Source organism: Triticum aestivum, chromosome 6B (genome assembly GCF_018294505.1).
Source record: "Triticum aestivum cultivar Chinese Spring chromosome 6B, IWGSC CS RefSeq v2.1, whole genome shotgun sequence".
Classification (NCBI taxonomy): domain Eukaryota; kingdom Viridiplantae; phylum Streptophyta; class Magnoliopsida; order Poales; family Poaceae; genus Triticum; species Triticum aestivum.
The window spans coordinates 684,226,691-684,244,155 of NC_057810.1; the positions used below are offsets into that span (position 1 = coordinate 684,226,691).

General features: G+C 42.5%; 1 long non-coding RNA gene across 1 annotated transcript; it reads right to left on the minus strand.

Annotated features, from left to right (window-relative positions):
* Window positions 1-10,080: 10,080 nt before the first annotated feature.
* Window positions 10,081-12,146, minus strand: LOC123134848 (uncharacterized). Its single transcript, XR_006465751.1, has 3 exons — window positions 11,979-12,146; window positions 11,800-11,878; window positions 10,081-10,366 (listed from the first exon to the last, which is right to left on the minus strand). It is a non-coding gene; the product is annotated as an uncharacterized lncRNA (long non-coding RNA).
* Between the last annotated feature and the right edge of the window lie 5,319 nt (window positions 12,147-17,465).

Genomic DNA, 17,465 nt, shown 5'->3' on the forward strand with positions numbered 1-17,465 from the left:
ACCTGTTGGAAATATGCCCTAGAGGCAATAATAAATTAGTTATTATTATTATATTTCCTTGTTCATGATAATCGTTCATTATCCATGCTATAATTGTATTGATAGGAAACTCAGATACATGTGTGGGTACATAGACAACACCATGTCCCTAGTAAGCCTCTAGTTGACTAGCTCGTTGATCAATAGATGGTTATAGTTTCCTGACCATGGACATTGGATGTCGTTGATAACGGGATCACATCATTAGAAGAATGATGTGATAGACAAGACCCAATCCTAAGCCTAGCACAAAGATCGTGTAGTTCGTATGCTAAAGCTTTTCTAATGTCAAGTATCATTTCCTTAGACCATGAGATTGTGCAACTCCCGGATACCGTAGGAATGCTTTGGGTGTACCAAACGTCACAACGTAACTGGGTGGCTATAAAGGTACACTACGGGTATCTCCGAAAGTGTATGTTGGGTTGGCACGAATAGAGACTGGGATTTGTCACTCCGTATGAGGGAGAGGTATCTCTGAGCCCACTCGGTAGGACATCATCATAATGTGCACAATGTGACCAAAGGTTGGCCTCACAGTCTCTCTCTGATAAACGTCTTGTAGGTTATACTGTAGTTTATGTTAACTATATTTCTATGTTAATTTGTACATAACCTTTTATGTCGGAGACTTTTGGAGCTCTTGTATACACAAGATGAATCCAAGCATTTAGACGAGCATACCACTTAAACAAATTGTACATATGCAAAATTGAATCAATGATATGTTTACATTTGTTGGTAATCGGTGTTATTTCAATACCATGCATATATTGCACTTATTATCAAATCTAACTTGCAAACACATTGGCAGGTGGTAGAATCTATACTCTACAAGGTTCTATACATACAATTAAAAACACACTACAACCACTATTAAATTATTAGTTGGACATTGTTATTTTTGCAGACCTCTGTCATGATATTTAATGAATTAAAATATACATGAACATTTGCAAATATATATAAATATTTATGTCGACACGATATAATTGAAAAAATAATTCAAAGATAACTTTTCATACATTACATAATTTAAATTCATCATAAAATAAAACTCATTGATATACATTACAATTGATAACAAAAATATGGGGAACAAAAAATTGTTTAACCATACCAACTAAATTATATAGTTATCTGTACCAATTAAATAATAAGAAAACTATACTTTGTATTACTGCAATATGGTAAAAATAAGATTAAATAAGTATAAATTTTATTATAAAAATGTAATTTTATTTTGTCATTGGGTAATTTTATTTTGTCATTGGCCCAATTTTGTTTTTGACCGACAACATCAATATCTTCATGCGAATCAAAACTACTGATATCAAGGTCATCATGTCCGTGTCCCTAAGTGATCTTGATAAGGATCAAACAGATGATCCAAATGTTTTGCCCCAATCTTTCACGCGTGAATCACAAATAACTAATTTTCCAATCACGCGATGAACGCAACCTGAAGAAGAGGAACAAATCCAGCAACCAACATGACGATTATCAATATGCCTCAAACCTCAGCCTGATAATTCTTGATGCACACAAGAACCTTCACGCAACTTTATTCAATCTGGATATGCGGCGGCGCCGTCCCCGGAGTGATTTTTCACCCCGAGACACAACTTAAAATCTAAAAAACTCCCTAAACCTTAGAAGTTGGGTTCTTTATATAGGAGGCCAGAAACCAAGTCGGTTGGACAGACCCAAACCAAAACACACAAATAAATATCCTAATTGGCCCATAACATAGACTGAAATAAAGTAAATAAGTAAAAATGCAATCGATCGAATTACCATGGTTCGGTGACCCCCTGGCACGCCTCTAACTTGTTGGAGTCCTGAAGTTGGGCTTCACCTCCTTCGTCATGGGAACAACAGGAGGTACTGGAATGCCCTCATCAGATCCGACTCGCGGCTGTGGCGAGCTCCTCGAGAGTGAGAAATACGCCTGCGTTGTGTTTGAGGTCATGGAAAAGACCGTCATCATGCTAAAGAAAAATATGCCCTAGAGGCAATAATAGAAGTTATTATTTATTTCCGTATTCATAATTAATGTTTATTTTCCGTGCTATAATTGTAATGACTCTCAAGTCTACAGTAACCACGAGGCACAGAGAAAAACTAATGTGCATCTGTGAAATAATTAACGGTAAATATATATATTCTTATTCTCGCCTCTATGATTAGATCCATGATGGTTATGTTTTTCTGATCATGGGCATAGTTAAAGTAACAAGGATAGAGACAACTTTGAGGATAAATTATTTGAATAACACATGTATTGAACAGACCCAATTAATTAATGTACTGCGAGATCATGTTGTCATTTAGTTATTAGTATAATCACATACTCTCTTCGTCCCAAAATAAGTGTCTCGATTTTGTACTAACTTTGACACTTATTTTGGGACGGAGAGAGTATATGTTAACGTACGCATAATTCCTTAGAACATGAGAGTATTGAATACCTTCATATCTTATGCATAATTTCTTAGTGCCCTCTCGTGCGATGGTATCCATCATTGCTAGCCAGAAAAATTAAGCGTGACTTGTTCACAGGGATGCCGGAACACATGAACAAGAAAAGAGAACAAATTTGGCAATGAGGAGAACTCGTAAAGTGATCAGGTGTTCATGTGGATGCCGATAAGTCTCACCTCGGGTTTTGTAAAGTATCATGAAGCAAAGGGAACAACACATGTCAACAACAGGTTCACTCGATATTTATTTATGTGGATGTAGGGGTCAATGTGCATGTCCATGGTTTCACTATTGATCATTAATCAAAAGGAGTTTCTGGGCTCATGTCTACACTCTACCAAACATGCGGGGTCGCACTTAAGGGTCATCGATCTGTCAAGTACAAGAAGTGGAGGGAGCTTGCGAGAATAATGTATCGGAATTGTTTCGTATTATCAAAAAACTTTCGTATATAAGGAAAATGGTTCAGAGAGGTTCAGGAAATGTTTTGGCTGAAAGCAAAAAAAAGTTTCAGGAGTAACGGGAAAGTCCCGAAGGGCCTGTGCAAGGTTATGGAACCTTTCGAAAGGTCCTAGTCGCTTCCATCTTGATAGGACCAAGGGGCAACGTCCACTTGGAACACATGGGTTCAAACTGGTGCCCATCCCTTCCCCGACTTGGGGGCAAGCCATAGGGCCCAACTTGAGGGGCAAGGTACCGGGTGCGTGGAGAGAAGGAAGCACATCTCGGAGAATCTCCTCCCTGGTGCGATTAGCCCCAAGGGTTTTTTCTCATCCTCCGAACCTCTAGCCCCCTCTAGGCCAGAGTTAATTGCATGTTGGTGTCATATTTGGGGTTAGGGTAACGAATCGATACCACTATTCATTTTTCCACATGTCAGTACCACATTTGGGGCAAACTGTTAATACAGTCTAAACTGCGTATTGATGGTGAAACTGACCGACGGGCCCGTCTGTCAATAGCTGACGTGGCATGTTCGTTTCCAGAAAACCCCCTTACTTTATACTTGATCATGTAAATGCCCTTTATTTGTGGAAAGATGGCTCATGTGAGGATTTTTTTGTTCCGCAAGTTTCCACCGAATTGAACAAAGAAATAAAATAAAACAAAAAATCATGCGCCCATGCATGTGTGCCCTAACCACTACGCCTCTCCGAGTAGAGATATACTTTTATACTCTACATACTTAAGACACACCCAGGCCTTTTTCCATTTTGTGTATGTATTTTTTTCGTTTGGATTTCTTTTATCTTTTTTTAGATCTTGGGCATTCTTCGCGGTTTTTCTTTTTCTAACTTTTGCACATTTCTTTTTTATATAGGTTTTGTGATAATATGAAATTATGTTCGTCATATATTAAAAATGTTCATCGCATACGAACTGTTTTAGAATGTTTGTCGCATTGTATATTACAAAAATGTTCAGTGTATCATTTATTAAATAAATGTTCATCACAATGTATATTAAAAAGTTTGTTGTACTAAAAAGTGTATCCTATATTAAAATTGTTCATCACATCTATATTTTTTTTAAAGTTCGTATGGGTTACGTGTACAGTTTTTTTTCGCGAATACGCAACGATTGCGCATCATTCCATTGATAGGTAGAAGAGTACAGGAGTGTTAAGGGGGGGGGGGGGGGTAGCCGCTCACTACGTACGCAAAGAGGCGTAGAGAGAGGCAACACGAGCAGAACACGGGATGCTCAGCCCGAAGGAGCTCAAGGAGGCATTAGATTAGCTATGTCTTTGGCGCCGGCAGAGGCCCAAATCCTGGCATCGTCCTTGATAGCTTGAAGAAGAAGCGTTGTGGAGGGGCGAGCATTGTCGAAGATGCAAGCGTTGCGGTGGCGCCATAGAGACCATGCGGCAAGAAGCACCAGGGAGGAGAGCCCCTTGCGCATGGCGGTAGGCGCAACCGTTACCGAGGACGACCACCAGTCCAGGAAGGAAACCTCCAGGTCCTGGGGGACGTGGGTCGGGGCACGGCACCAAGCAAAGATCTCATGCCAAATGATCCTGGAGAAAGAGCAGTGGAGGAGCAGGTGGTCGATCGTCTCAAGCTCCTGAGCACATAAAGCACAGAGATCGTCGTGCGGGAGCCCATGGCGAGCAAGCATAGCAGCAGTCCAGCAGCGATCCATACCAGCCAGCCAGGCAAAGAACCGGATGCGGAGATGGGCCCATGTACGCCAAGTGAGCTTCCAGTGTGGGGGCAATGGTGGAGCCGAAGAACAAAGCCTGATAGCAGGACTTGGCGGAGTAGGAGCCGCTGCTCGTCCAACGCCAACGAAGCTCATCGATGTCGGAGGAAAGGGGGAAATGCAAGCGAGCGCGGATCTCATGTCACAGTGAATTAGGACATGTCACATTTATGACCCTCTTGTCAAATCGGTTAGAAAAACTTGCAATGACTCATAGCTAGTGCTCGTGCATTTTGTTTGCATTGTGATTGTTGTGCGTCATGTACTGAACACGAAAATGTTGCTCAAATTATATGCCTAATTATATTATTCTTAAACACACAGTTACTTAAAAAGTTGACATCATGTATTAAAAATTATTGTGTAATCATAATAAAATTTAGAAATTTATTAAAACGGTTCAACTTGTATTAAAATAAATTCAAAGTGTTTCTTGAAAGGCAAGAGTAATTTTCCACAATAATTTTTTAATACACATCGAACATTTTTTGAAATATGCAGTCATTTTTTCGAATGCAAGTTGCTAAATATATTACTTCATATACTTAGCAACTAAGATCTTTTGTTTTTTTCTCACAAAAAAAGGGCAACGCTAACGCCCACACGTGTGGTGGAAGCCAACCCCGCCCACACGCCCTATAACATACAGACTACGCCATGTCACCGCATGCATGCATGTGGAAATCTTTTTGGATTTTCACTTTTTAAAATATTTTATCTCTTAAATGAAAAATCCGATTGAAGATCCGTTTTCACCATTAAATCCCTCGCGACGAGATTTTTAAAACTAGATCTCATATCAGTATATTTCGACGAAATTTTTTTGGTTAAAAGTTGCCATGTCTATTGCACATGAATTGCCATGATGTTTACACTAAAGTTGCCATGTTATGTTTCAGCTATTTTCTTCTATATTAAAAAGTAAATTTTGACATATTATAAAATGGAGAATTAAGAAATTAGACTTGCCATGCACCATAAACTAAAATTGCCATGATACATGCACTTTAAATTGCCATAGTTCATGAAAAAAAATATTTTCATGGTCAAAGTACTGGAATTGCCATCATCAAAAATTAAAATTGCCATGATCTACAAACTAAAATTGCCGCATGGCAACTTTAGTTTAAGCACCATGGCAACTACAGTGTAAACATCATGACAACTTTTGGGCAAAAAAATTTTTGATCGAAACATATCAACATGGGGTCTAGTTTTGAAGATCTCGTCGAGATGAATTTAATGATGAAAACGGATTTTTAATTCGCTTTTTCAATTAGGAGATAAAACATTTTTAAGCCAAAAACCAAAAAGATTTCTGCTGATGTCATCTGTTCATATGTGGCAAAATGAGTGATGATGGAGGCGTGTGGACAATGTGCAAACGCCCACATGTGGGCGTTAGTTTTTCCGAAGAAAAAAAGATCTTTTGTCTTTTTGAGATAAGCAACTTAGATCTGACGGGCCAACTGTGCAGGAAGCAGCCTCGTTGACCAACATACCGCAGGTTGTGGGTTCGATGCCTGTGTATACGGCGTACTGGTATGACCCCTGCCGGCCAGAGTTCGAATATCACGGACGCACTTTTGTCGTAATCTTTTTATTTGCAAAAATAAGGGCATTTGTGTTACTAAATATAATGCAAGGGGTTTCCTGCAAAAAACATGCCACGTTGGCCCCTCCCTAGTCCCCTGGCGTAGCTTAACTCTTGACGGCGATGTCCCCTAGAGTGCTGCAGTGGCCTAAACAATTGATCACGGCCCAACTTTTCTGCAAGCAGTACGCAGCTATCTAGACATCAGCGCAGCAAACACTGGGACGTGTTGCAAAGCAGGACGTTTATATACACCGATGCCATCTTTCATGAGGTTAAACACCTCAGTTCAGTTGAGACGACGACTTAATTAGCCTGTTGCCTCCCCGATCTACACTCTCTTTGAGCTGAAGACTGAAGTATAGTATACCGCTCTCGTAGTTAGTTAGTGCCATTGATCGATACCTGCCAGGATGAGGAGTTCTTCCGGCTACTTGTCGCTGGCTGCAGCCGTGGCCACGCTTCTGGTACTGACGGCGGCCACGGAGGCCGAAGGCATCCGGCTAGACGCCGAGACCCGGGCTTCAGTCGGGAGTAGCGGCAGCAACCCGGTGCACAATGTAAGTAGTGGTTCTGACTTCTGAGGATCTTTTTGTTCGCCGTCGATCTCAATCTTTGGATACTTTCTGCAGATGCTAATTAACTTGCTTGTATTCGTGATTGCAGAAACCAAGCGATGATTTGGTCAAGGGTTCTACCACTGGCTCGGTCAGCGACAGCGAGACGACGAGAAGCGCCGGTGCTGTGAGCGAAATTAGGGCAGTGGCGCACGTGCCGGAGTTCCATGAAGACTACTACGTTCGAACTGTTCACGGTTCTAGGCACCACTGACCAACCACTAAACAGCTAGTTAGTTAGTCAGTCAGTCAGTCGCAGCGGCTGCACTGCAGGCTACCATTCATTTGTACTCCGTCCGTCCGTCCCACAATGTAAGAGGTTTTGCAAGCTATGAAGTTTATTAGACAGTGAGCACATGGTGATGATGATAGCTTGATAGGATAGCAACTGCAAAGCTAGCTTATTAGCTCCACTTGTGCATCTCTGCAGACTGAAATGTAAGCAGGAGAAGGAAATTTTTTGATGTGCTGACCTCTTTCTTGTCAAAGGAAACTCCTGAAGTTGAGAGTTGAGTAACCTGGCAAAGAACGAGCATGCACCTGCACACAGTGGCGGAGCTTGCCAAAAAAAGCTGGGCGGGCTGAATGGACCAGGCTGCAAGGAATTACTACTAGCTGGCATTCTACAACCCATGGGCTAGCTATATTGTGAGAAAAAGCTGCAGAGCTGGGCGGGCCATGGCCCATTTGGCCTTGCCTAAGCTCCGCCAGTGCCTGCACAGATGACAGAACAGCTAGTACTCGTCAGTTGGATGACTACTGGTAAGGTAATCGTGGAGTGTGTTACTCGAGAGTGCCACTGTACCACTACACGCTGCCGGCGATTAGTTCGTGGCCCTTATTCCGTGTTCGTAGCGAGTACCAACTCCAACATTGCCGGATATGCTGCAGTGTTGTTCGCTGACTGAAGTACTAGTACTATATGTCCCGGCCGGACGGTGCACTGAAGTATTCTACTATACCCATCCTCTGTTTTTGGCACATGCTCAACTACTAGATGATTGATTGATTGACCTAGCCACCTTTTGGAAGGCACACGACGTTCCCGAGACAGGGAAAAAGGAACGTGTTCATAAAAGGCAAAAAAAAAAAGGGAAATGCAGAGACGTTCCATATTTGTTCTTATTGTTTCGTTTTTGCTGTCATGACAGCATTTTTTGTCGTTGCGTTGATGTGTTTGGTTGTCATGGTAGTATTTCTTGACCGTTGTTGGTACCATCCCAGCATATTTGTCCCAACCGCCATTTTCTGACTTTCACCCATTTTTCAGTCAAATCACCTCGCTTTCAAATTGGTAGAATGGTGCGGTTTCTGTGTCATCCAGGTGTGGTATGTGGTTTGCTCACATTTTCCCTGACATGTGCCTGTTTTAGACCGACCGTGTCTCAAACCTTGTTTTATGTCACTGTTGTGTCGTTCCCTAAGTTCATTTCTCGGCCTGGATGACAGAGGCACAACCAAACGGACGATCCAATTCCCGACGTAGGTCGTGATCACCCCCCCCCCCCCCCCCGGGCGCCTTGTCCTTTGTACGAGCCAGAATGTCCTAGAACCTTCACCTTTCATGAACTGGGTTTTCCTTTTTCCTATTTTTCAAATTTTATAATATTTCAAAAAAGCGCCAATATTTTTTTAATTCATGGATATATTCTAAAAGTGATGACCATTTTTTCGATTCCAGAAGTTTCCTTGAAAATTTGTCAACATTTTTTAAAACTCGTCGTGTTTAAAACCATGAACATTTTTTCAAACTGACGAATATTTGTTGAAATCCATGCATATTTTCCGAATAATTCAAGTTTTTTTGAAAATTTTAAACATTTTCATAAAATTAGTGAATATTTTTTGAGTTCACGAATAGTTTCTGCATTCCTGAACATTCTTTGAAAGTCGTGAACCTTTTTTGAACTCATGAACATTTCTGTGATACATGAAAAAAATTAAAATTCATTAACCTTTTTTGAGTTCACGAACATTTTTTGAGTTTAAGATTATTTTCTAAAATTCGCGAACATTTTTTCATATTCACGGACATTTTTTGAAACACGAACATTTTTTCAATTTATGGACATTTTGTTTTTCAATAAAGGAAAAAATCCCAAATTTGTGAGCATTCAAATTCATGAACATTTTGAAAAAATCAGGTGTTTTTTTTTGAAAACCTAAATGTTTTTTTAAATAACAAAACAAGGAAACATAATGTGATGTAATAAACTGCTTGCACCCGCAATGAACCGGCCCAAAGTGTGTGGATGGGTGCGTGTTTGCTCAGTTTCCCCTCACAGGTCGAGGAACAGGAACACAGCATGTTCGTGGCATTATACACAAACAAGCATTATGCATGTCAAGTTAAAGATGCAGGGCATGGTAAGGGTGCAACATGCAATTAACTGCACATTAAGTGAAGCTCGATACAACAGTTGCATATCGCAAAACTTCACATATTAATAAAGGGGGTCTTGTTTAGCTACCCTTTTAAATGTTATTAGCGTAGCATTTACATGGCAACATATGATTACAGAGATGAGCTAGAAACAAGTTACACAAAGCTAAATGGAGAGAAACCAATTATATAAAGCAATTCCATGATTCTACATATTTTAAAAAGCTGGTTAATGTTGTTTTGCTAGACATCAATTTTAAATTTTTTAACATGCATAAGGATGACATATTCAAGTTCTATGCAGTTTCCTAAAAATATAGACATATAACACGATATGGAGCATTTTGTCGCCATGACGAAAAGATTGGGTGCCACGGCAACGGGTACGGAAATGGTGCCATGGCAGAGAAAACATATAAAAGTTTGGAGCGTGCGGAACTTGTAAAAATGACGAGTGAGGTAAATTCTAGGAAAAAAATCGGAATTTGTGAACATTTCTCTAAAACTCGCGAACATTGTTTTTAAAGCCGTGAACATATTCTAAAACTGAAGAATATTTTTTGAAATTCATGAGTAATTAGTTGAAATTTGTGAACATTTTTGAATTACCCAACACAACCAGAGAAACCAGAAAAGAATAATCCACAACCGCAATTTCAACATTTGGAACCCTCAAGGGAGAACTTATTTGCATGTCCGTTAGAAACAATTGATAAAGGCTTAGGCATCAACTTTGTAAACAATTCATGCTTTGCGGTAGATGGCCTTGAAATGAACGAATGCGAAACTCCTGAATCAAATAAAACTTTCACCGGAATAAAATTAACTGAAAGAGTACCCATTATCACGTCAGAAGCCTCTTCTGCCTTAGCCACATTCACTTGACTAACCGTTGCGGTCTTGGAAAATCACCTCACCATTGCATTTGTTTGATGTGGTGAGAGGAGAAGGCGGAGGCTGCCACTCATTTGCATAGTGAGCACACATTTTCTTTAGGGGTTGGTTGTCATGCTTGATTAGGTCAACCCGATGACCTTTTATTCGTCTCTGTAAAATGTGACGACATAATAAAACTTTGCGAGATTGCTTAAAAACGATCGGGGAATAGAAGCAGTCCAACTAAACCAACATCTAATTAATGGAGCCAACGGACCTTTATTCATAGGAAATCATATGTACCGCAGAAGTATCGCTGCAGACCAAAGCGGGTGAATAATATCGAAATAGGAGAAACATTGCCTCCTCTTGAGTTTTTGACTTTCATTTTTTTAGCAGAACAATTATAGTGAAAATGTAAACAAAAAAAAGGACTCAGGGCGAGCAAATAGTAATGCTCAGCCCATTATTTGTCCTTTTCAGGTCGCCCGGCCCATAGTAGATAGTGTGGTTTTCCGACACTGGTGGTGTGATGCAGCCCATCAGACTTCAATTGTCGGTCAGTGGGAGGAAAGAAGAGATCGACGCCCGTGCTCAGCCGGCGGGCACAAACCACACAAGGGACCGTGATCCACACCGCTGGTTGGCCGCTGCGGCGTGGTGGGGGCAGCCTCCGCCGAGGTTGTTAGTCTCGTCTCCTAGCTGCTGGTGGTCCAACTCCAAGCTGGGGGTGGGCACGTCGCGTGGTGCATGCACCCGTGCTGGCCTGGGCACGGACGGACCATGGCATCATGCCATGCGCGTGTCTAGGTTTTTGGCGTCGCGCGCGGTGGCCGCGCTCAGTGGCGGAGCCAGAAAAAATTAGGAGCCGGGGCGGACTGCAAGCTAACTAAAAATTCAACGAGTTGCAATCGAATAATGGGAATTACACATGAGCTTCTAGATGCTCCATACCCCTATACAAATATTAAATTAAAAAACATTTTTGTTAAGAAAAATATCTGGAATTTGAGGATATCAAACCTGGGTGCCCAATCTACTCCCGTGTGATTTTTTCGTGAAAAAATACCAGTAAACTTATATGTCGCGAATAAAATACATCTTGAACTAAAATTCATCCAAACATTTTTTTTCTGTACATGGTAATTTTGTGACTTTTTTGCCACGGATACATTTTCTGGTATTTTTTCACAAAATCTCACACAAAAGTAGATTGTACTCCAAAATTTTGGTATCCCAAAGTCCTTTTTTTTTTATCAAATTTCTCGATTTTTTTAAGCTTAATGTTCATATTGGGGGATGGAACACCCGGTGCTACAAATCATCTTCCTCGAATAATTGGATACATATTATGTACTTATAAGCATTAAACTAGAGAACCATAGATTTTAATTGGAATGAGCTCACTATTGTTGGCAACATAAATTGAGAGTTTGTTTCGGCTATACAACATTTGCATTCTCAATACTTGATTCACGAATAAAAAACTTTCTCATGTGAAATCACCATTAATATGGATTGGAGGGTTAAGATTAAAATTCAATGATTTGGAATAATTGAACTAACAAACAATGAATAGGATAGAGGAATCGAGAAAAAAATACCTAAGCAAAGCGGAGATCGATTTTCTTCAGTGAAGCTGCTTGGAACGATCAACGGTGAGATCCCCAATTGCCTACATTACTGCAAGTTACAAATATTTAAAAAAATCCCCCAAATCGGAAGAGTGAAATCTGGTGCCACAAATTGTACGCATCAATCCAGGCTACGCAGGATCAGTCACCTAAAAAATCGAAGCATCAATCTCTGGGCACGAATAGATGGGAGGAGGCACCGTTGACTGCCGGCCTGCCGCCTTTCGTGGGAGGCGCTGCGCCAGCTCGCGACGACTGCCTCTGCAAAACTGCTACTAGCAGGCGACTCGAGCCATCGCAACAGATCGAGATGGAGGCCCCCCGCAAAAAAAAAAAAAAAAGATCGAGATGGAGGCGACGAGCACGAAACGAGGCGACGTGGTTTGCCTAGCGACTTGTTACGCTCCCGGCGACTGCGGTAGGCCTTGCGATGCATGCGTGCAGCCTTTGGGCCTAGGTTTAGGAAGTTTACTATATGGGCTTAGAAGTAGACCCAGCCCACAGACTATTTGCCCGGGCAGAAAGCTAATTAGTACCTGACTAATTGCTTCGATTAGACGTCAGCCTGCCGCTGAGCCCGGGCAGCTGCCCCGGGTCGCCGGGTACTGCCTCCGCCACTGGCCGCGCTTGACGTGAACGTCGTCGCCGACAGGGCGCTGGGCATGGCTAACGGTGCACTGCACGGCCAGTCGGGCATCCATGGTACATGGTACACCACACACATCAATGCGTAGCCGGGTGGAGCCGGCACCCAACCACGCGACTCATCTACAGACGGCGGAGCACCGTCGATCTCCCGACATGTGTCATACTTATACAAAGGGAATGGCTCTCTCTCTCTCGCTGACCGGGCAAAGGAAAAGAGCAATCAACGGACGGACGGGGGAGAAAGAAAAAGAGAAAAACGTACATGGGTGCGCTGGCCGGGCAGCGCGGCACATGGCCGTCTTTCCTCTCTCTTTCTATCTGCCGCGCGCGCGATCCATCCACCAGCCGGCACGGCACGTCCCTTTTCAAATTTGAAACACCCTCTGCCTCGACTATAAAAGTGCTTGGGGATCTCAGCGGAGCAGGTGCATGCCATGCCTGCACAGCTCGAGACGGCACCACGTGGCCGGCGGCAGAGGTTGTTTATCACACAGCTGTGCGGCGGAATGCTCGAACGCGCGGCGGCCGTGGCGTCAACGTGGAGCGCGCAATCCTACGGTATCCCCGCAGATAGTTTTTAACTTTGTTAATGTGCTCGCAGGACTTTGGAGTTGCAATAAACTAACCGCTCTACACGACCAGGCCAGCGCACGTACAGAATAGCGCTGGCGCTAACTCCATCGGACCAGCACACGCTACACAAGTGTACAGCCCAAATCTTTACCGCCCTCGACGAGGTCGATCAGCCAACTGCACATTTTTTGTTTTCCGATGACAATGCTCGTGTTGCAGACATATTAGTGGCACATTTGGGTCTGCTGTTGCAACTGATCAAACATGTGCCAGATACATAATTTTTCGTCGGACGACCCTGAGCTTTTTCCGTCACTCGTAAGTTGACAGTGATAGACAAAGGGTTTTGGCAGTTGTGGGCTTCGACACCTGAGAGGGTCGGCCACGGCAACATATATAACGAGGGGGTACCTCATCGGGTACAGATACGATGTACAGAGTTTACAACACGTACAAGACTAGAAGTCTAACACCCTCCCTCAATCTTAATCGTGATCTGAAGAATTCAGAAGATTAAGATTGCGACGACATCCCTCAAACTGAGGTAGTGGCAACGGCTTTGTGAAGATGTCAGCAAGTTGATCCTTCGACGGGATGAACTTGATCTGAAGTAACTTCTGTGAAACTAGTTCTCTGACAAAGTGATAGTCAACTTCGATGTGTTTCATTCGGGCATGAAATACCGGATTTGAAGAAAGGTACGTAGCGTCGATGTTGTCACACCAAAGAACAGGTGGATGATGCTGAGAGACTCTCAACTCTCGAAGCAAGAACTGAACCCAGATAAGTTCAGCGGTGGCATTGGCAACTGCTTTGTATTCAACTTCAGTACTACTACGAGAAACTGTAGCTTGTTTACGAGCACTTCAAGCGATCAAATTAGGACCATAGAACACTGCATATCCTCCGTGGATCGCCTGTCATCTAGGCTACCAGCCCAATCTGCATCAGAAAACACCGAGAGGCCACCGGAAGGAGCAGACCGAAGATGTAGACCCAGAACAGCAGTCAAGCGAACATAGCGCAGAATGTGCTTCACAGCAGTCCAGTGAGTATCCCGAGGAGCATGAAGAAACTGGCACACGCTGTTCACCGCATAAGATATACCAGGACGAGTAATCGTCAAATACTGTAAGCCGCCAACAATACTGCGATATGTAGTGCTATTTTTTTTTAAAATAATACATTTTTTTATTAATTTTCATAAATATTACGCTGGATAAAAAAATTCAAAAATAATACACCGTCGGCCCGCTGCAGGCCGACTGGGCCTAGTCGGCCCACAGCAGGCCGATTGGATTCCAGTCGGCCTACAGCTGGCCGACTGGCCCCTGTCGGCCCACTGTGGGCTGATTGGGTCCTGTCGGCCCACTGTGGGCTGACTGGAGCTAATTGGCTCGCTGTGGGCTAATTGTTTTTGCAAAAAAAGTAGGCATAAAAAATATATGTTTAAAAAGTGTTAATCATGTAATTAAAAAATGTTAAACGTGTATAAAAAAATGTTCCTGATGTATACAAAAAATGTACAATATATATGCAAAAAAGTTGACATAAAAAATATGTTTTAAAAAGTGTTAAGCATGTATTTAAAAATAGTTAAATGTGTGTATAAAAATGTTCCTTATTTATACAAAAAATATAAAATGTGTATGAAAAAAAGTTGACACCAAAAAAATATGTTTGAAAAGTTGACATTTTTTCAAATACATGATTAAAAATTGTTAAATGTGTGTATAAAAAAATGTTCCTTATCTATACAAAAAATATAGAATGTGTATGAAAAAAAGTTGACACCAAAAAAATATGTTTGAAAAGTTGACATTTTTTCAAATACATGATTAAAAATTGTTAAATGTGTGTATAAAATATGTTCCTTATTTATATAAAAAATTATAGAATGTGTATGAAAAAAAGTTGACACCAAAAAAATATGTTTGAAAAAAATGTTCTAGTTCCATACAAAAAGAGCAACCAATCATACTTAGGTCCGTGATGCTCCCATACCGGATCCGGAGCTGGAACATTCTTTTATACACGTTTAACCTTTTATTCCAATATATGAAACATTTTTGTGTACTCGTTGAACATTTTTTTCAAATACATGATTAACATTTTTTTCAAACATATTTTTTTGGTGTCAACTTTTTTTCATACATATTCTATATTTTTTGTATCGATAAAGGAACATTTTTATACACACATTTAACAATTTTTAAATACATGATTAACACTTTTTAAAACATATTTTTAGTCAACTTTTTTGCATATATATTGTACATTTTTTGTAACATCAGGAACATTTTTTTATACACGTTTAACATTTTCTAATTACATGATTAACATTTTTTAAACATATATTTTTTATGCCTACTTTTTTTGCAAAAGCAATTAGCCCGCAGTGAGCCAATTAGCTCCAGTCGGCCCACTGTGGGCCGACAGGACCAGTCGGCCAGCTGTAGGCCGATTGGAATCCAATCGGCCTGCTGTGGGCTGACTAGGCCCAGTCAGCCTGCAGCGGGCCGACGGTGTATTATTTTTGAAAAAAAATTAACCAGCGTAATATTTATGAAAATTAATAAAAAAATGCATTATTTAAAAAAATTAGCATATGTAGTAGCCTCATCTGAAGGAAGGAGGGTACCATCAAGTGTAGAGAGTCGATCAGAAGCTGTCATGGGAGTGGTAGCAGGCTTACACTGAAGCATACCAGCACGACGAAGCAAATCCAGAGAGTACTTCTGCTGAGTGAGAGTCAGACCGACATCAGAATGAGAGACCTCCAAGCCAAGGAAATAATGAAGCCGGCCAAGATCTGTAATAGCAAAATCACCACTCAAGGCAGAAACAAGACGATCCGCAACAAAGGCCGACGAGCTGATCAATATGATGTCATCGACATACACCAATAGATACATTGTGACCGTAGGGCGCTGTAGCATGAATAAGGACGTATCAGCTGTCGAAGGAACAAATCCATGTGCACGGAGAGCAGAAGCAAGACACGCATGCCAAGCACGAGGTGCCTGTTTAAGACCATAAAGAGCCTTTACCAAGCGACACAAATGCTGCGGACGAGCAGGATCAACAAAACCAGGCGGCTGACGCATATAGACCTCTTCATCAAGAACACCATGAAGGAAAGCATTTTGAACATCGAGCTATCGAAGAGACCATCCACTAGTAACAGCAAGAGACAAGAGCAGACGAATAGTCGTAGGCTTGATCACGGGACTGAAAGTATCATCATAATCAAGACCTTGACGTTGTTTGAACCTGCGAGCAACAAGCCGAGCCTTATACCGTTCAATAGAGCCATCAGCATGTCGCTTAACTTTGAATACCCACTTAGAATCAATAATATTGAAACCACTGTGCGGAGGAACAAGACGCCACGTACCATTTTTCAGCAATGCCTGATACTCTTGTTCCATTGCAAAACGCCAGTGAGGGATACCCAGAGCTGCTTGATAATGACGGGGTTCAGCAGAAGGATCAGTTTCGGAATGAACTATACAGGCCGCGAGCCATGCAACCGTGCCATCGGTGCGTTGGAGCGGACAAAAAATGCCACTCTTGCTGTGAGTGTGTGGACGCTGAACAACCGGAGCAGTTGGCACGATCGAAGTCATAGGAACCGTCGATGGAGAGGCCCGCGTCTCCTGAGAAGAAGACATGGCGGGTGATGGTGACCGCGACGATGCAGAGGATGACCGCGATGATGGCGGGCTGCCAGGAGGCGACTCAGTAGGCGCGGGCGTCACCGGACCAGGTGACGCAGGCGAGACCGGCCCGATCAAGGGTGAGTCCGAGCCAGGTGACGTGGGGAGGTCCAGCTCCAGCAGAGCCGGGGCCGAGCGCGTAGCGGGCGAGGGCACACCCGACCCTGCATGGCCCATGCAGGGAGAAGAAGGCGTGGGATCGACGTGATCCGTCGAACGCGGACCTGCTGCTACTGGAGCCGGATCCAATCGCATAGTGGGCACGCGCGCAGGAGACCCTGCATGCCCCATGTAGGAAGCCGCGGCGGCAGGATCGACGTGATCCATCGAAGCAGCCGTCGGAGCAGCGTAGGAGTCCTCCAGGAGAACAAGCCGAGCACCTCTACCAGTTCCTGCACCATGGTTAGACAACAAAAGAGGCGAGTGTGCAGTATCTACAAATTGATCAGGCAATAAAGGAGATGAGTGCACTGGTTCATTAGGTGTGGTGACAGGAGTGGGAAGATTAGAAAAAAGGAAGAACATGCTCATCAAAGACAACGTCACGCGAAATATACACACGATTTGTTGGAACGTGAAGGCATTTATAACCTTTGTGAAACGGACTGTACCCATGGAAGACACATTTTTTAGAACGGAACTCAAGCTTGCGATTATTGTAAAGACGGAGATGTGGCCAACATGCATAACCGAAGA